This window comes from Pleurodeles waltl, chromosome 6, assembly GCF_031143425.1.
Source record: "Pleurodeles waltl isolate 20211129_DDA chromosome 6, aPleWal1.hap1.20221129, whole genome shotgun sequence".
Classification (NCBI taxonomy): Eukaryota; Metazoa; Chordata; class Amphibia; order Caudata; family Salamandridae; genus Pleurodeles; species Pleurodeles waltl.
The window spans coordinates 137,035,074-137,055,923 of NC_090445.1; the positions used below are offsets into that span (position 1 = coordinate 137,035,074).

The 20,850-nt window shown below is 43.5% G+C and overlaps 2 non-coding genes across 2 annotated transcripts; both read right to left on the minus strand.

Annotated features, from left to right (window-relative positions):
* Positions 1 to 10,345: 10,345 nt before the first annotated feature.
* TRNASTOP-UCA (transfer RNA opal suppressor (anticodon UCA)) lies at positions 10,346 to 10,432 on the minus strand. The gene has a single exon. It is a non-coding gene; the product is annotated as a tRNA-Sec (tRNA).
* Positions 10,433 to 20,605: 10,173 nt separating this feature from the next.
* Positions 20,606 to 20,692, minus strand: TRNASTOP-UCA (transfer RNA opal suppressor (anticodon UCA)). The gene has a single exon. It is a non-coding gene; the product is annotated as a tRNA-Sec (tRNA).
* Positions 20,693 to 20,850: the final 158 nt, after the last annotated feature.

A 20,850-nucleotide genomic window follows, 5' to 3' on the forward strand; every position in this document is an offset into this window, starting at 1 on the left:
AAAAACAAACTGTTAGAGTGGAGCCACTCGCCCAGAAAGTGGAATTGAACCACTCTGTTGCTAGACAGCTACAGGTTTAAAGCCTGCACCCCAGACCACTGAGGTTCATCCAGGTAAGAGTAAACTCCTGGGGGACAGGTATATATATCACAAGAATACGTTTTCTTGTACAGATAGGGTGAGGGCCAAGATTTGTACCCCTGCTAGGTCCACTTTTTTCTTCACTGTTTATTCTTGTTCTTGCGCAGCTCGGTCTTGGATTGTCTTTATTTTCCTGTGTTGAGTCAAAAGTTCAGAAAATTAACCTTTAACCATATGCAAAACAGATGCAGGGTTTCTGGGTAAATGAGAACTGCAGGCAGCCTCCTTGTGTAATGTGGACAAATTTCAGGTAATTCATTGCTAATGGAGGTGTTAACAATAGAAGAGAAAAGCCCGCGCCGGATTCAGGTTACAGAGCACAGAATAAACAGGCATCTTAAAGCCTTACTCTGTTCTCTCACTCCTTTCTCTGTCCATCACTTACTCTCTTTGCAGTACAAATACTCCTGTTATTCTACACTTTAAATGTCACTTTTCCTTGGGCCATCGTGGAAAAAGTGGCATAGGACACGCCGTTCTGAATTGTGCGGCCGATGTGACATCATTTTTAGGCTAAGTCAGAGCTGTGTTGCTGGCATTCGTATGATGGAGCCAGTATCTGCTCTACCCTTCGTAACTTGACTTGAGTAATGAAAAACTCAATACACCACAACACGACTTGTGAAAAGCCCAAGACACCACAACATGACTTGTGTAAAGCCCAAGACACCACAACATGACTTGTGTAAAGGAAAGCCCATGACACCACAACATGACTTGTGGAAAGTAAAACCCAGACACGAGCTATTTGCACAGAGAATATTGAAGGGCAATTGGAAAAAGCAGGCCTGTCACAAGTAAAGCTGAGGTATAGATGTATAATTAATAAATATAAACTTTTCTTTATCTACCCGTTTCTACATCAGATTTCAGTTTTAGGATACCTGTATTTAATGTGTCACAGGAGGAAAACTCTCACACTATTTGCGTTCTCATAGAGGAATTGCAGCAGTTCCTCCTGGTAAGAGTTCCTCTTGTGGTGTGCTTCCTGAGGCCTACTCGGCCTAGCAGAGAGACCTGTAGAGACCAACGGCTGGTCTTTCTGTAAGTGGGCAGCCTGGCTGTAAAGGTACCTGCTGATTTTATGATGCCAAACATGCCTCACCCCTGTCCTGTATATTTCTTATGTAAATAATGCATTCTGGGAATTGTAGTCCAGAGTCACACCAATTGAACTAAGACCCCTGAGAGCAGTGCTTTGTGAAAGAAAGGCCTAGGACATAAAGACTCCAGTCTTGGGGCATGGATCAGTCTTGTAAAACTGTCACTCGGCAGTTGTCTGAGCTGGGGAGGGGTGCAGGAGGTACGGTCTAGTCCACGTGCTGATTTGAAAACAAGGTTGAGGGTGTGCAGAGCACTGCTGCGCATTGACAGCCGGGCAGCGGATATCTGAGTGAAGAAGGGTGGATATCTGACTGATGGCGGGGCCAGGGCGGCGCCTCCAGCAGTGAAGAAGGGCAGAGGAGGTCAGCGGACGGCTCATTCACCCCCTTACTGCACAGTCCATGCACTCCAACTCAGCAACTGCTACGGTAGCGGAAGTGACACCACACACCCTGTGACCTTCACTTCCTCTCACACACATATGCTTGCACTTAACACACATTCACACTGGCACACACTTTCTCTCAAATAAACACACACTCACTTGCAAGCACACACACAACAAACATTTGAAAAGCATTATTTACTTACCTCAGCCGCCAGGGAAGATCAAATGTCAGCCAAGTGAACTCCATTTTATTACGCTAATAGTGAAAAATATATTTATATCTACAAATATTATCCACTATTAGTGTAATAAAATATGACAGAATACAAAGAGAGTGCAGCCCCAATTGACGTCCACAAGGAGGAGCTGCCTATATGTTTCTCGTTCTGATTTTGCCACCTCTGAGGCCAGGGGCAATAAAGCAGTGCAAGGGGTCGCAAGGGGCAAGTCAGGGGTCGCAGCTGCAACCACTGGCGATCCCTAAATGACGTCCATGAGTCCCACAGTAGGAACTCAGAAGAGTTGTAAACCACTGAGCTAAAACAGCCAGTCGCTGCCCGAAAGGATTTACAGCTCAGCAAAACAACCACAGACATGTGCCATCCTCCTCAAACGGGGTATCTTCACATTCCCTCTTCTCTCTCCCTCCTATCCACCAATCTTCCCTCCATCTTTCCCCCAATACCCTCAGCTATGTACAAGGCGCCTTGTAAACTCCAAGATAAAGTAACATAACCATACTCTGTATAGTAATTGCTTTGCTTTGAGAAGGATCTGCCAAGATGTCAGAGACGTTTGGATATCACCAGGGAAGCACCTACACATACAAATATCAGATTCACCCCTTATAACTACTGTTCACACATTAAATGGTGAATGCTATGGGAGGGCGTTAGGAATTTCCTGTCCTAAATTTGTAAATAAAATCATGGAGGGCCCAAAGCTCTCCTCTGAAACATCCGGCTGAGGCAATTAAATGTGCGAGAACAGAATACTGAGGCAGTCCAATCCTAGAGTCATCTCGGGCCTCTTTTATCCATTTACAGCCACTCCCGGCCCCTTCAGCTCACTCTTGCAGCTTTTTGCTTTCTCCCTTTGTGACGCTTTTTCATTTTTCTCCTCCTCCATATTCCCATATGTGTCTTTTGCTCGCAGTAAATGCTTGAGGCAGAAAAATAAGTGTCGGCCCTCAAAAATAAGTGCTGCTGCCCGGCACCGGAAACCACTGTCTCAAATTAAGCACTGGGAATTCCTACGGAGGCTTTGCGGCATCTAAGTTGCAGACTTGTGAAGTTCAGAAGTATGACACATGGTTTTAATCCAAGCTTCCACAATGCATCAAATGAGTGTGATCTTAGATAGATTACTTAACATCACTGTGCTTCAGGAAACTTATCCGCCAACAATATTGGAGGGGCTTGACTCAATGTAGTTCGCAATGTAGTTTCTGTTTTGTTACAAAAGACCATCTATGCATTTCTTCTATGTCATTGATCCCTGTCTCAGTCATTGCTGATAAGACAGAAAACTCCAGATGAATGCTGAAAATGCAAGACCTGCCCACTCAGGGTGGGCGGATGCTGAGGAATGTCAGCCCAATTAAGGTACCGAGCTATGAGTGTCATAAAAATAAGTACATCTTAATGAATGAAATAGCACCATGGAGAGAAATATCCAATAAGGGGAACCAGAGATATGAATTTTTAAAGGTTTAAATAAAGATATCAATAAAAAGGGTTAAAAACCACAGTCAATTGGTCACAGAAGACTGGGAAGTAGGCACAATTTGAGGCAAACTGCGATGAAGTGTAGGTCGGCTACAGAAACCAATTTAACACAGTAATAAGTTTCACCTTTACACTTAGCCTCTGAAATAGAAGTACAAAGTCTTCAGTGGGGCAAGGGATCAGGCTGCAGCTGAGAATGGCTCCATAAGGTCGGATAGCCTTTGGATGAGGCCGGGTGAAGCTGTTCACTTTTAGCGGGAAATCCCAGCGTGGGAGATATTCAAATTGCACGTCGAAGGAATGTCCTTAATATGCTGGATACTTTTGGCGCTTTTGCCAGAGGAAGATCTCTACATTCACACTTATGGCCTGATTTAAATCTTGGTGGAGGGGAATACTCCGTCACTAACGTGACAAATATCCTGTCCCCTGTATTACGGTCCCATTATTTCCTATGGGGATCGTAATATGGCGGATGGGATATCCGTTGCATCTGTTATGGAGTATTCCCTCCGCTGAGATCTAATCAGGCCCAAAGCCACTTGTTTGGAGCTTGGATTTCTTCAGCAAGTCTAGGCTGCAAGCTGCAGCCTAAGAGGGCTCCACGAGGTCAGATTCCAACTCCTCAAGGTCCTCCTGAATCGGTTTTGCTGCTGTGGAAAAGTTCCAAGAAGGGGAAACCTGATTCCTCAGCCCAGTGGCAATGTGCTTTCGTCACATTAGCCTGGCAGGTTTGCCCTAGTCCTCAAGTACCAAAAAGTGTATAAGTTCCATGTTTTATAGGGTGTTAAATGGAGTACATTTTGACAAAGTTTAGGGTTTCAGAACCTCAGGAACAGCACTTGGGGGTCAAAACTCACTGCAGCAGAAGCCACCAACAGGACCTAAGGAGGTCCAATATGAACTGGTCAGCTGGGAAGTTGCAGAAAAGGCCTCCTTTGTCTTGTTGTGTGCCTGTAGCTTGAAGAGAAGGTCAGTACATGAGGCAGAGCAGGTACAATCCTTCAGGGCTTTTGTTAGGTCTTAGCAAGTTTAGTCCTCTTCTGATCTTTAACCCGTCCAGTAGTGTTCTAAGAAGGGTATTGGGGATGCCATATTTATGCCTGGCACCAGCTTGCTTGTGTAGGTGACTCCTGACCCTTCCCTAAGCAATAGAATGACAATTCCAAGGAATAACCCTACTTAATGTTGTAGCATTTTCTGTGTGCCCTACAGCAAGCAATCCCATGGTACCCCTATCTGCACAAATCTAAGCTGATGAAACCCTTTTCTCCTTGTGCAGAGCCTCTCTGCCCGCCAAGAGGTGTGGCCAGGGAAATGAGGAATCCATATGTTGTGGTCATGTCAAACCCATTGTGGGACAGCTGCCTTCCCACTCTGATTGGAGGCTGGTTGACTGGGGGGGAAAGAAGGGACCTGTGTAGGTGTCATCTGACATTTGTCTGGGACAGATAATGCCCCTTTTCTAGTTAACTAAGATCCTGAGCAATGTCCAAATGGTCATCCACCCAGAGGAACAGAAACAACTGCCCAAACGTAGCCCTTTGTCTTTTCCCCTCGGAGCAGTTTTCACTCCTCAGAGTTGATCACTCAGAGGGTTGCAGCTGGAGGCTAATGCACATTAGCCTCCAGAAGCTTCAGGTAGGGAAAAGGTAACTTTCTAAAAGTACATTTTCCTTAATATTTATTAAAATCCTACTTCACCAGTGATTTGGGATTTAAATAGATATTACAAAGAGTATAAGAAGGACATTTTTAAGTGTTTTCTAGCCTGATATGCAATTATTAAATTTAATATTGCATTCCACTGCTTTCCTATGGAACAGCCAGCCTCGCTACAATGAAAATAGTTATTGGGGCCTAGGCACCGTGTAGACATGTATAACTTTAAATTTCACCAATAACCAAAAAAAGTGAACCCTCATACTGCTGTGTTCCTGGCCCTAAGAGATATTTCCCAGCAGACCCTGAACCACATATTTTACCCTCAACGGTGTATGTTATCACCGTGGGGTGATTTCATGAGTAGCATCATCACAGGGTCTTTATTCACTTGAGGGTTGCAGTTTAACACATGAACTGTGAGCCACAATACATACGGTGATTACATGAGAGCTGCAGGTAATCTGTTCTTGATTAGGTCCTGATGAAAGCCCTTTTCCCTGGGTGGCCAATATAGGTTGAAACATGTTGACCTTAATTCTGGATGTATAGGATTGATTATTTGTCCTCACAAAATCACCTGTTTTTAACCCTATCCCTATCCTTTTTTTGGGCATAAATGTATGAATGTGGTGGATAGGAGGTAATTTTAAATACACTTTTTAACCTTTGTTCTCACAGAGATATCTGCTCTCCAGGTAGAAAGAGTAATTGGCTTGGAGAACCGACCACTTAAGTGAATAAAGACCCCGTGATGATGTTAAACACGAAATCACCCCACAATGATAACATACACCGTTTAGGGTAGAATATGTGATTCAGTGTCTGCTGAGAAATATCTCTGACGGCCTGGAATACAGCAGTATAAGGGTTCACTTCTTTTGATCACTGGTGTCTATGAACAGGTAGCTGAGTGAACCTCCAACACAGCTTCTTTACCCCCCCCCCTTTGAATTATACATAACTTTAAATTTCTACATGGCCTATGTTTAAATTTCAAGCACCCTGCCTTATGGACAATAAGGCCTACTTAGGAGTCACTCATTATTATTTAAAAATAAGGGTTTATTTTGACAGGTCCAATTGTAGTTTAAAAACAGCTTTAGTCAGGTTACCTTGCCAGGCCTGCACCCATGCTTTATACCGTCGCTATAGTGGATGGCACAATGGGTGCTTCAGTCTCTTGTGACATTTAACTTACATGCCTTGGGTACATTTTGTGCCATATACTAGGGATGTGTAGTTAAGTTAAATGTATACCAGGGGTGTACAGGAGGTATACCAATTTCATCCTTTTGGAAGGATGGACACCAGCACTTTACCACCAGGTAGCACAGGTAATGTGTACAGAGGTCTAAAGTCAGCAAAAATATAGGATCCAGCAAAGTACAAGAAATAGGAGGAAGAGGCGGATTTCCTACACAGGGCGTCTTCCAGCCAGGACCTAGGGTAGACTAATCAGTCCCTTGTTGAGCTACCCTGTTCAGACTATAAAATGTGGATAGTTTGCTGCCTCTGCTGCTGCCCTTATCTGTTATATGCCCCTCTGAACCTACTTGCCTCCTTCTGTCATCAGTTTCACTAGCAATGAACCCTGTCTATGGGTTAACCTTCTCCCCACCTGCAGATCACACTGGTGATGTGATTAACCCAAGGTGGCTCACAAGTGCATCTATGTAGGCCAGTGGTCTTCAAACTTTTTAATGCTGTGCCCCCTCAGTTGGGAAAAAAATCACTGGGGCCCTCCTTCATATTTTAAACAATTATTCTATTAAATTGGCAACATTTAAATATGTCTAGACGTATTTAAATAGCAGTTATGTTCTGCTACTGTTTTACAAATGCAGTACATGATGCCAAACGTACTATTGTAGTCCAGGCGGCCATACTAACATGTAAAAGTATCCACAGTGTGATTGTTGGGGGTGGTGGTGGGCGTTTTTAAGGGTATTTTGAGTCCCTTCCTTCTTGACACACACTCCCAGCTTGGATATAAATGGCAAAACCTGTTTGTGATGGCCCATTACAGAGCGGTTTACTGCTGCTCATTTCTTTCTGCTTAAAACGAAGCCCTGTTATCAGCATAATGCTTCTTTTGGCCAGAGCCTTGCACCTTTCCCCCCGCAATCACTTGAGGCCCCCTTGGGCGGCCCCCCATTCAGTTTGAATACCCTTGCTGTAGGCTGACAGTACCACCATGGCCAAAAATGTTATGTGGCCCATTCTGCGACATAGGTCAGACCTCTGTCTCCAAGTGAGGACCAGATACGCCCAAAACTCATGCAACCAACAGAGGCCACTGACAGCTGTCAGTGGCTGGAACTAGGGATCTAATTAACCCCTGTCAGGTGGAGGTTCTAATTAGGGGCCATGGAAGGGCCTCATTGTGAGCCATTGGACTGGCAAGGATCCCGCCACTTCCTCCTGAGGTTTCTCTAGCTTCTTAAGTTTCTCACTGTGGGGGGCTCATTTTCAAGTGCAAGACATCATCCTTCTCCACTTTCATCTACCATCTCAGAGATTAGCACCCTGTAGATGGCCTTTCAGATGTTGGAGCCCAAGTTTATTGAGCTTGAACACTTTTGCCATGTTCAAAATGGATTGGCCCAGGAACGTTTATCCCATTGCATAGGGAGTGCCCATTAGCCATTTCCACCCACTAAGTCATGTCAGGCATAATTGTGGCATTTGCAGGCACCTACTTTGGCACGCTCCTACATCACATCATCTTCAAAACTACCTGCATCATTTACAAATCTGTGACAAAGTGCAACCCCGCTATCTGCCAGACAAGCTCATCATCTCCAGTTGCTTTTGGCACAAGCGCAGCCAGGACATCATCAGACTGGAGGCACAAAGGAATTGCACCAACATCCCTATATCCATGAGTACCACCATATTCTTCTCCTATATAGGAACGAGCTGAAGACACATCTCTTTAAAGAGCACCACATCTTTATTTAGTAACATACCACTACTGCTCTTGGAACCCAGCTACATTATCAGTTATGTGTTTATTGTATCTTTACTTTTGATGCTACACAGCACTCTCGTACCATTTGGCTATGTTGGTGCTATGCAAATACCATATAAACACATACATAATTACATTCATACTGTCATTAAGGGGGCTGGAATGAGGGACTGTTCGTAGCAGTCCATGTGCTACTGAGCTGATGTATGGACTGGAACCTAGTTTCTCACATTCAAAGTCGGCTTTATGCCACATTTCCCGGAACCAGAGACACTTACAATACATTTTCAGGTGCTTGCAATTTTCATCCCATCTCCTGAAAGTGGTATAAATGTAATGGGGCAGAGCTAAACAATCTATTAATTGTGTAAGCAACATTTTCCTGATCTGCCTGAATGTTCTATATGTTCGGGACCAGGTACAAATATTTGAATTGTTGTTGTACAAAACGTGTTTTTTATCCTAGCTTACAAATGTGATCAAATTGCATATTCCTGAATGCATCACTTTGTGTCGATGTTCTTAAGGGTCCATTATATGAGCGAAAAACCCAATGCAAGAGCCTGCAGGCAATTTAGTGTGCATGATTCATTGTGGAAGAGAATGTATTAATGTCTTATGTATGGCTCCGGTATACAGCCACTAGAGTAAATAAATGGATTCAAATCCAACAACTCACTGCTATGAGTAGCAGCAGTTGTTTAAAAAAGCTGTTATCCACTGTTGCTATGTCATAAGGGAGATCTAGGCTACCTTGACAGTCAGCGTGATGTTGAAAAGCACAAATACAGCTTCTGGGGGAGCAGGACACAGAGATTGGTAGGGTAGGGGTAGGAGGCCAGGTTTTTTTTTTTTATATTTTGTACAAGGAAGAGGCCCTGTTATGTATGGCTCCCCCATTACTCCTCTGCCCCTGCATAGAAGTTGAAAGCAAGAACATATAATTTTGGAGGCCATACAGAATATAAAAAATATAGAAGAGTAAAAAGTGAATTAAGGGGATATTTTGGAGGTTCTGAGTGACATAATAGACAACTCGAGCTTTACTCCCATTGTTCATTTGATGTTCCTCACAACCCCTCTGTGAGAAACATTCTTGTAATTCACTATTATCCACCTACAATTCTATACGTTCATATTAAGTGCACCGAAAACCTGTGAGACTCCGAAGTCTGTGAGCAAAGTCTGCAACAAAGACGCAAAGTGCCAAAATTTGCCTGTTGCTTGGATTAAGCATGGGGTTCAGTGGTCCTTTTTCAGTGCCTGGGGCATTTTTGGGAGCAGGTGGATGGATGGTCACTTTGATATTGTCAACGGTGATTACCTCATTCAATTTACAAATGTTTCTTCCTTCATTTCACTAGTATCGGACAAAATGCGCTCCCAATCTCTATCAGGCTATTAGTGTGAGGGTCTCCTTTCTACACTGTGTTTAATGCATTACTTTCCTTCTCCACCTTGCTACAGTTCACGGATAATGCCTACCGCAGAGTGATGGCAACTACACGTCTTAACTAGTAATTCTCCATGTCAGTGTTTGATCTTAAATGGTGATATAACCCTGTGGCTGGGCTGCTGAATATCTGGCTGCTGAATATCTGGCTGCTGAATATCTGGCTGCTAAAAATTTGACTGCCAAATATTGGCTGCTACACATAGTGAACACAAACAGTAGCCAGAAAAAAAAATTGTCATCATGACATTGGGCTGATGAACATTCTGAATTTACAAATGCAGCCACAATAATATCAAGCAATTCTACTGATGAATTACAAAGGAATTTGTTTTTGATTAATGGACAAATGCAAAACGTGGATTAAACATGTATTCAGTTCTGCATAATCACCCTTTGGTAATGAATGTCTTTGTACTCCCTCCGTCCTGAATGAGGCCTGTTCTTCTGATGGCAATCTGTGTAATTCACTCCTTTCAGGGGTATGTGACTGTGTGTTTGTGCCTCAGTGTGTTATGTATACTGACATATAACATTCAGAGTGGTTTCCTCATTGTCTATAAGGAATGCTGAATTTATTTTTTATTATTGTTGTTTTGGGATATATTTATGCAGCACTGACCTTCCTACAAGGACTTTCAGGGCTTTGCAAGTTAATTGCTAATGAACAGGTACATAATAATTACTGATAGGACTGGGAAGCTTTGATGTGTTTTTATTTGACATTTGCATAACACTAGGGTAGGGTAAAATTCCCTGGTGTCCAGGCAGATTTCGTGTCTATACTGACAAAACACAGGGTCATATGATGTGCCCGAGGTGTTATACTTGTATTTGTATCTATGCATTTAAATAATTTACTGCCTGTAAAAACAAACTGTTAGAGTGGAGCCACTCGCCCAGAAGGTGGAATTGAACCACTCTGTTGCTAGACAGCTACAGGTTTGAAGCCTGCACCCCAGACCACTGAGGTTCATCCGGGCAAGAGTAAACACCTGGGGAACAGGTATATATATCACAAGAATATGTTTTCTTGTACAGATAGGGTGAGGGCCAAGATTTGTACCCCTGCTAGGTCCACTTTTTTCTTCACTGTTTATTCTTGTTCTTGTGCAGCTCGGTCTTGGATTGTCTTTATTTTCCTGTGTTGAGTCAAAAGTTCAGAAAATTAACCTTTAACCATATGCAAAACAGATGCAGGGTTTCTGGGTAAATGAGAACTGCGGGCAGCCTCCTTGTGTAATGTGGACAAAGTTCAGGTAATTCATTGCTAATGGCGGTGTTAACAACAGAAGAGGAAAGCCCGCGCCGGATTCAGGTTACAGAGCACAGAATAAACAGGCATCTTAAAGCCTTACTCTGTTCTCGCACTCCTTTCTCTGTCCATCACTCACTCTCTTTGCAGTACAAATACTCCTGTTATTCTACACTTTAAATGTCACTTTTCCTTGGGCCATCGTGGAAAAAGTGGCATAGGACAGGCCGTTCTAAATTGAGCGGCCGATGTGACATCATTTTTAGGCTAAGTCAGAGCTGTGATGCTGGCATTCATATGATGGAGCCAGTATCTGCTCTACCCTTCGTAACTTGACTTGAGTAATGAAAAACTCAATACACCACAACACGACTTGTGAAAAGCCCAAGACCCCACAACATGACTTGTGTAAAGCCCAAGACACCACAACATGACTTGTGTAAAGGAAAGCCCATGACACAACAACATGACTCGTGGAAAGTAAAGCCCAGACACGAGCTATTTGCACAGAGAATATTGAAGGGCAATTGGAAAAAGCAGGCCTGTCACAAGTAAAACTGAGGTATAGATGTATAATTAATAAATATAAACTTTTCTTTATCTACCCGTTTCTACATCAGATTTCAGTTTTAGGATACCTGTATTTAATGTGTCACAGCAGGAAAACTCTCACACTATTTGCGTTTTCATGGAGGAATTGCAGCAGTTCCTCCTGGTAAGAGTTCCTCTTGTGGTGTGCTTCCTGAGGCCTACTCGGCCTAGCAGAGAGACCTGTAGAGACCAACGGCTGGTCTTTCTGTAAGTGGGCAGCCTGGCTGTAAAGTTACCTGCTGATTTTATGATGCCAAACATGCCTCACGCCTGTCCTGTATATTTCTTATGTAAATAATGCATTCTGGGAATTGTAGTCCCGAGTCACACCAATTGAACTAAGACCCCTGAGAACAGTGCTTTGACATAAAGACTCCAGTCTTGGGGCATGGATCAGTCTTGTAAAACTGTCACTCAGCAGTTGTCTGAGCTGGGGAGGGGTGCAGGAGGTACGGTCCAGTCCACGTGCTGATTTGAAAACAAGGTTGAGGGTGTGCAGAGCACTGTTGCGCAGTGACAGCCGGGCAGCGGATATCTGAGTGAAGAAGGGTGGATATCTGACTGAAGGCGGGGCCAGGGCGGCGCCTCCAGCAGTGAAGAAGGGCAGAGGAGGTCAGCGGACGGCTCATTCACCCCCTTGCTGCACAGTCCATGCATGCCAACTCAGCAACTGCTACGGTAGCGGAAGTGACACCACACACCCTGTGACCTTCACTTCCACTCACACACATATGTTTGCACATAACACACATTCACACTTGCACACACTTTCTCTCATATAAACACAGACTCACTCGCAAGCACGCACACAACATACATTTGAAAAGCATTATTTACTTACCTCAGCCGCCAGGGAAGATCAAATGTCAGCCAAGTGAACTCCATTTTATTACGCTAATAGTGAAAAATATATTTATATCTACAAATATTATCCACTATTAGTGTAATAAAATATGACAGAATACAAAGAGAGTGCAGCCCCAATTGACGTCCACAAGGAGGAGCTGCCTATATGTTTCTCGCGCTGATTTTGCCACCTCTGAGGCCACGGGCAATAAAGCAGGGCAAGGGGTCGCAAGGGGCAAGTCAGGGGTCGCAGCTGCAACCACTGGTGATCCCTAAATGACGTCCATGAGTCCCACAGTAGGAACTCAGAAGAGTTGTAAACCACTGAGCTAAAACAGCCAGTCGCTGCCCGAAAGGATTTACAGCTCAGCAAAACAACCACAGACATGTGCTATCTTCCTCAAACGGGGTATCTTCACATTCCCTCTTCTCTCTCCCTCCTATCCACCAATCTTCCGTCCATCTTTCCCCCAATACCCTCAGCTATGTACAAGGCGCTTTGTAAACTCCAAGATAAAGTAACATAACCATACTTTGTATAGTAATTGCTTTGCTTTGAGAAGGATCTGCCAAGATGTCAGAGACGTTTGGATATCACCAGGGAAGCACCTACACATACAAATATCAGATTCACCCCTTATAACTACTGTTCACACATTAAATGGTGAATGCTATTGGAGGGCGTTAGGAATTTCCTGTCCTAAATTTGTAAATAAAATCATGGAGGGCCCAAAGCTCTCTTCTGAAACACCCGGCTGAGGCAATTAAATGTGCGAGAACAGAATACTGAGGCAGTCCAATCCTAGAGTCATCTCGGGCCTCTTTTATCCATTTACAGCCACTCCCGGCCCCTTCAGCTCACTCTTGCAGCTTTTTGCTTTCTCCCTTTGTGACGCTTTTTCATTTTTCTCCTCCTCCATATTCCCATGTGTGTCTTTTGCTCGCAGTAAATGCTTGAGGCAGAAAAATAAGTGTCGCCCTCAAAAATAAGTGCTGCTTCCCGGCACCGGAAACCACCGGCTCAAATTAAGCACTGGGAATTCCTAGGGAGGCTTTGCGGCATCTAAGCTGCAGACTTGTGAAGTTCAGAAGTATGACACATGGTTTTAATCCAAGCTTCCACAATGCATCAAATTAGTGTGATCTTAGATAGATTACTTAACATCACTGTGCTTCAGGAAAGTTATCCGCCAACGATATTGGAGGGGCTTGACTCAATGTAGTTCGCAATGTAGTTTCTGTTTTGTTACAAAAGACCATCTATGCATTGCTTCTATGTCATTGATCCCTGTCTCAGTCATTGCTGATGAGACAGAAAACTCCAGATGAATGCTGAAAATGCAAGACCTGCCCACTCAGGGTGAGTGGATGCTGATGAATGTCAGCCCAATTAAGGTACCGAGCTATGAGTGTCATAAAAATAAGTACATCTTAATGAATGAAATAGCACCATGGAGAGAAATATCCAATAAGGGGAACCAGAGATATGAATTTTTAAAGGTTTAAATAGAGATATCAATAAAAAGGGTTAAAAACCACAGTCAACTGGTCGCAGAAGACTGGGAAGTAGGCACAATTTGAGGCAAACTGCGTTGAAGTGTAGGTCGGCTACAGAAACCAATTTAACACAGCAATAAGTTTCACCTTTACACTTAGCCTCTGAAATAGAAGTCCAAAGTCTCCAGTGGGGCAAGGAATCAGGCTGGAGCCGAGAATGGCTCCATGAGGTCGGATAGCCTTTGGATGAGGCCGGGTGAAGCTGTTCACTTTCAGCGGGAAATCCCAGCGTGGGAGATATTCAAATTGCACGTCGAAGGAATGTCTTTAATCTGCTGGATACTTTTGGCGCTTTTGCCAGAGGAAGAGCTCTACATTCACACTTATGGCCTGATTTAAATCTTGGTGGAGGAGAATAATCCGTCACTAACGTGACAAATATCCTGTCCCCTGTATTACGGTCCCATTATTTCCTATGGGGATCGTAATATGGCGGATGGGATATCCGTTGCATCTGTTATGGAGTATTCCCTCCGCTGAGATGTAATCAGGCCCAAAGCCACTTGTTTGGAGCTTGGATTTCTTCAGCAAGTCTAGGCTGCAAGCTGCAGCCTAAGAGGGCTCCACGAGGTCAGATTCCAACTCCTCAAGGTCCTCCTGAATCTTTTTTGCTGCTGTGGAAAAGTTCCAAGAAGGGGAAACCTGATTCCTCAGCCCAGTGGCAATGTGCTTTCGTCACATTAGCCTGGCAGGTTTGCCCTGGTCCTCAATTACCAAAAAGTTTATAAGTTCCATGTTTTATAGGATGTTAAATGGAGTACATTTTGACAAAGTTTAGGGTTTCAGAACATCAGGAACAGCACTTGGGGGTCAAAACTCACTCCAGCAGAAGCCACCAACAGGACCTAAGGAGGTCCAATATGAACTGGTCAGCTGGGAAGTTGCAGAAAAGGCCTCCTTTGTCTTGTTGTGTGCCTGTAGCTTGAAGAGAAGGTCAGTACATGAGGCAGAGCAGGTACAATCCTTCAGGGCTTTTGTTAGGTCTTAGCAAGTTTAGTCCTCTTCTGATCTTTAACCCGTCCAGTAGTGTTCTAAGAAGGGTATTGGGGATGCCATATTTATGCCTGGCACCAGCTTGCTTGTGTAGGTGACTCCTGACCCTTCCCTAAGCAATAGAATGACAATTCCAAGGAATAACCCTACTTAATGTTGTAGCATTTTCTGTGTGCCCTACAGCAAGCAATCCCATGGTACCCCTATTTGCACAAATCTAAGATGATGAAACCCTTATCTCCTTGTGCAGAGCCTCTCTGCCCGCCAAGAGGTGTGGCCAGGGAAATGAGGAATCCAATTGTTGTGGTCATGTCAAACCCATTGTGGGACAGCTGCCTTCCCACTCTGATTGGAGGCTGGTTGACTAGGGGGGAAAGAAGGGACCTGTGTAGGTGTCATCTGACATTTGTCTGTGACAGATAATGCCCCTTTTCTAGTTAACTAAGATCCTGAGCAATGTCCAAATGGTCATACACCTAGAGGAACAGAAACAACTGCCCAAACGTAGCCCTTTGTCTTTTCCTCTCGGAGCAGTTTTCACTCCTCAGAGTTGATCACTCAGAGGGTTGCAGCTGGAGGCTAATGCACATTAGCCTCCAGAAGCTTCAGGTAGGGAAAAGGTAACTTTTTCTAAAAGTACATTTCCCTTAATATTTATTAAAATCCTACTTCACCAGTGAATTGGGATTTAAATAGATATTACAACGAGTATAAGAATGACATTTTAAAGTGTTTTCTAGCCTGATATGCAATTATTAAATTTAATATTGCATTCCACTGCTTTCCTATGGAACAGCCAGCCTTGCTACAATGAAAATAATTCTTCGGGCCTAGGCACCGTGTAGACATGTATAACTTTAAATTTCACCAATAACCAAAAAAAGTGAACCCTCATACTGCTGTGTTCCTGGCCCTAAGAGATATTTCCCAGCAGACCCTGAACCACATATTTTACCCTCAACGGTGTATGTTATCACCGTGGGGTGATTTCATGAGTAGCATCATCACAGGGTCTTTATTCACTTAAGTGTGCAGTTTAACACATGAACTGTGAGCCACAATACATACGGTGATTACATGAGAGTTGCAGGTAATCTGTTCTTGATTAGGTCCTGATGAAAGCCCTTTTCCCTGGGTGGCCAATATAGGCTGAAACATGTTGACCTTAATTCTGGATGAATAGGATTGATTATTTGTCCTCACAAAATCACCTGTTTTTAACCCTATCCCTATCCTTTTTATGGGCATAAATGTATGAATGTGGTGGATAGGAGGTCATTTTAAATACACTTTTTAACCTTTGTTCTCACAGAGATATCTGCTCTCCAGATACAAAGAGTAATTGGCTTGGAGAACAGGCCACTCAAGTGAATAAAGACCCCGTGATGATGTTAAACACGAAATCACCCCACAATGATAACGTACACCGTTTAGGGTAGAATATGTGATTCAGTGTCTGCTGAGAAATATCTCTGACGGCCTGGAATACAGCAGTATAAGGGTTCACTTCTTTTGATTACTGGTGTCTATGAACAGGTAGCTGAGTGAACCTCCAACACAGCTTCTTTATCCCCCCCTTTGAATTATACATAACTTTAAATTTCTACATGGCCAACGTTTAAATTTCATGCACCCTGCCTTATGGACACTAAGGCCTACTTAGGAGTCACTCTTTAATATTTAAAAGTAAGGGTTTATTTTGACAGGTCCAATTGTAGTTTAAAAACAGCTTTAGTCAGGTTCCCTTGCCAGGTCTGCAGCCATGCTTTATACCGTCGCTATAGTGGATGGCACAATGGGTGCTTCAGTCTCTTGTGACATTTAACTTACATGCCTTGGGTACATTTTGTGCCATATACTAGGGATGTGTAGTTAAGATAAATGTATACCAGGGGTGTACAGGAGGTATACCAATTTCATCCTTTTGGAAGGATGGACACCGGCACTTTACCACCAGGTAGCACAGGTAATGTGCACAGAGGTCTAAAGTCAGCAAAAATATAGGATCCAGCAAAGTACAAGAAATAGGAGGAAGAGGCGAATTTCCTACACAGGGCGTCTTCCAGCCAGGACCTAGGGTAGACTAATCAATCCCTTGATGAGCTTCCCTGTTCTGACTATAAAATGTGGATAGTTTGCTGCCTCTGCAGCTGCCCTTATCTGTTATATGTCCCTCGGAACCTACTTGCCTCCTTCTGTCATCAGTTTCACTAGCAATGAACCCTGTCTATGAGTTAACCTTCTCCCCACCTGCAGATCACACTGGTGATGTGATTAACCCAAGGTGGCTCACAAGTGCATCTATGTAGGCCAGTGGTCTTCAAACTTTTTAATGCTGTGCCCCCTCAGTTGGGAAAAAAATCACTGGGGCCCTCCTTCATATTTTAAACAATTATTCTATTAAATTGGCAACATTTAAATATGTCTAGACGTATTTAAATAGCAGTTATGTTCTGCTACTGTTTTACAAATGCAGTACATGATGCCAAACGTACTATTGTAGTCCAGGAGGCAATACTAACATGTAAAAGTATCCACAGTGTGATTGTTGGGGGTGGTGGTGGGGGTTTTCAAGGGTATTTCGAGTCCCTTCCTTCTTGACACACACTCCCAGCTTGGATATAAATGGCAAAACCTGTTTGTGATGGCCCATTACAGAGCGGTTTACTGCTGCTCATTTTTTTCTGCTTAAAACGAAACCCTGTTATCAGCATAATGCTTCTTTTGGCCAGAGCCTTGCACCTTTCCCCCCGCAATCACTTGAGGCCTCCTTGGGTGGCCCGCCACTCAGTTTGAATACCCTTGCTGTAGGCTGACAGTACCACCGTGGCCAAAAATGTGATGTGGCCCATTCTGCGACATGGGTCAGACCTCTGTCTCCAGGTGAGGACCAGATCTGCCCAAAACTCATGCAACCAACAGAGGCCACTGACAGCTGTCAGTGGCTGGAACTAGGGATCTATTTGCCCCCTGTCAGGTGGAGGTTCTAGTTAGGGGCCATGGAAGGGCCTCATTGTGAGCCATTGGACTGGCAAGGAGCCCGCCACTTCCTCTTGAGGTTTCTCTAGCTTCTTAAGTTTCTCACTGTGGGGGGCTCACTTTCAGGTGCAAGACATCATCCTTCTCCACTTCCGTCTACCATCTCAGAGATTAGCACCCTGTAGATGGCCTTTCAGATGTTGGAGCCCAAGTTTATTGAGCTTGAACACTTTTGCCATGTTCAAAATGGATTGGCCCAGGAACGTTTATCCCATTGCATAGGGAGTGCCCATTAGCCATTTCCACCCACTAAGTCATGTCAGGCATAATTGTGGCATTTGCAGGCACCTACTTCGGGACGCTCCTACATCGCATCATCTTCAAAACTACCTGCATCATTTACAAATCTGTGACAAAGTGCAACCCCGCTATCTGCCAGACAAGCTCATCATCTCCAGTTGCTTTTGGCACAAGCGCAGCCAGGACATCATCAGACTGGAGGCACAAAGGAATTGCACCAACATCCCTATATCCATGAGTACCACCATATTCTTCTCCTATATAGGAACGAGCTGAAGACACATCTCTTTAAAGAGCACCACATCTTTATTTAGTAACATACCACTACTGCTCTTGGAAGCCAGCTACATTATCAGTCATGTGTTTATTGTATCTTTACTTTTGACGCTACACAGCACTCTCGTACCATTTGGCTATGTTGGTGCTATGCAAATACCATATAAGCACATACATAATTACATTCATACTGTCATTAAGGGGGCTGGAATGAGGGACTGTTTGTAGCAGTCCATGTGCTCCTGAACTGATGTCTGGACTAGAACCTAGTTTCTCACATTCAAAGTCGGCTTTTATGCCACATTTCCCGGAACCAGAGACACCTACAATACATTTTCAGGTGCTTGCAATTTTCATCCCATCTCCTGAAAGTGGTAGAAATGTAATGGGGCAGAGCTAAACAATCTATTAATTGTGTAAGCAACATTTTCCTCCTCTGCCTCAATGTTCTATATGTTGGGGACCAGGTACAAATATTTGAATTGTTGTTGTACAAAACGTGTTTTTTATCCTAGCTTACAAATGTGATCAAATTGCATATTCCTGAATACATCACTTTGCGTTGATGTTCTTAAGGGTCCATTATATGAGCGAAAAACCGAATGCAAGAGCCTGCAGGCAATTTAGTGTGCATGATTCAATGTAGAAGAGAATGTATTAATGTCTTATGTATGGCTCTGGTATACAGCCACTAGAGTAAATAACTGGATTCAAATCCAACAACTCACTGCTATGAGTAGCAGCAGTTGTTTAAAAAAGCTGTTATCCACTGTTGCTATGTCATAAGGGAGATCTAGGCTACCTTGACAGTCAGCGTGATGTTGAAAAGCACAAGTACAGCTTCTGGGGGAGCAGGACACAGAGATTGGTGGGGAAGGGGTAGGCGGCCAGGATTTTTTAAAATTTAATATTTTGGACAACAAAGAGGCCCTGTTATGTATGGCTCCCCCATTACTCCTCTGCCCCTGCATAGAAGTTGAAAGGAAGAACATATAATTTTGGAGGCCATACAGAATATAAAAATTATAGATGATTAAAAAGTGAATTAAGGGGATATTTTGGAGGTTCTGAGTGACATAATAGACAAGTCGAGCTTTACTCCCATTGTTCATTTGATGTTCCTCACAACCCCTCTGTGAGAAACATTCTTGTAATTCACTATTATCCACCTACAATTCTATACGTTCATATTAAGTGCACCGAAAGCCTGTGAGACTCCGAAGTCTGTGAGCAAAGTCTGCAACAAAGAGGCAAAGTGCCAAAAATTGCCTGTTGCTTGGATTAAGCATGGGGTTCAGTGGTCCTTTTTCAGTGTCTGGGGCATTTTTGGGAGAAGGTGGATGGATGGTCACTTTGATATTGTCAACGGTGATTACCTCATTCAATTTACGAATGTTTCTTCTTCCTTCATTTCACTAGTATCGGACAAAACGCGCTCCTAATCTCTATCAGGCTATTAGTGTGAGGGTCTCCTTTCTACACTGTGTTTAATGCATTACTTTCCTTCTCCACCTTGCTACAGTTCACGGATAATTCCTACCGCAGAGTGATGGCGACATGGAGTGTTTGATCTTAAATGGTGATGTAACCCTGTGGCTGGGCTGCTGAATACCTGGCTGCTGAAAATTTGACTGTCAAATATTGGCTGCTACACATAGTGAACACAAACAGTAGCCAGAAAAAAAAATTGTCATCATGACATTGGGCTGATGAACATTCTGAATTTACAAATGCAGCCACAATGACATCAAGCAATGCTACTGATGAATTACAAAGGATTTGGTTTTGATTAATGGACAAATGCAAAACGTGGATTAAACATATATTCAGTTCTGCATAATCACCCTTTGGTAATGAATGTCTGTGTACTCCCTCCGTCCTGAATGAGGCCTGTTCTTCCGATGGCAATCTGTGTAATTCACTCCTTTCAGGGGTATGTGACTGTGTGTTTGTGCCTCAGTGTGTTAAACTGACATATAGCATTCAGAGGGGTTTCCTCATTGTCTAACAGCCTGTCTGTAAGGAATGCTGAAATTGTTTTTAATTATTGTTGTTTTTGTATATATTTATGCAGCACTGACCTTCCTACAAGGACTTTCAGGGCTTTGTAAGTTAATTGATAATGAACAGGTACGGTAGTAATAATTACTGATAGGACTGGCAAGCTTTGATGTGTTTTTATTTGACCTTTGCATAACACTAGGGTAGGGTAAAATTCCCTGGTGTCCCTGCAGATTTCGTGTCTATACTGACAAAACACAGGGTCATATGATGTGCCCGAGGTGTTATACTTGTATTTGTATCTATGCATTTAAATCATTTACTGCCTGAAAAAATAAACTGTTAGAGTGGAGCCACTCGCCCAGAAGGTGGAATTGAACCACTCTGTCGATAGACAGCTACAGGTTTGAAGCCTGCACCCCAGACCACTGAGGCTCATCATGGCAAGAGGAAGAACCTGGGGAACAGGTATAAATATCACAAGAATACATTTTCTTGTACAGATAGGGTGAGGGCCAAGATTTGTACCCCTGCTAGGTCTCACTTTTTTCTTCACTGTTTATTCTTGTTCTTGCGCAGATTGGTCTTGGATTGTCTTTATTT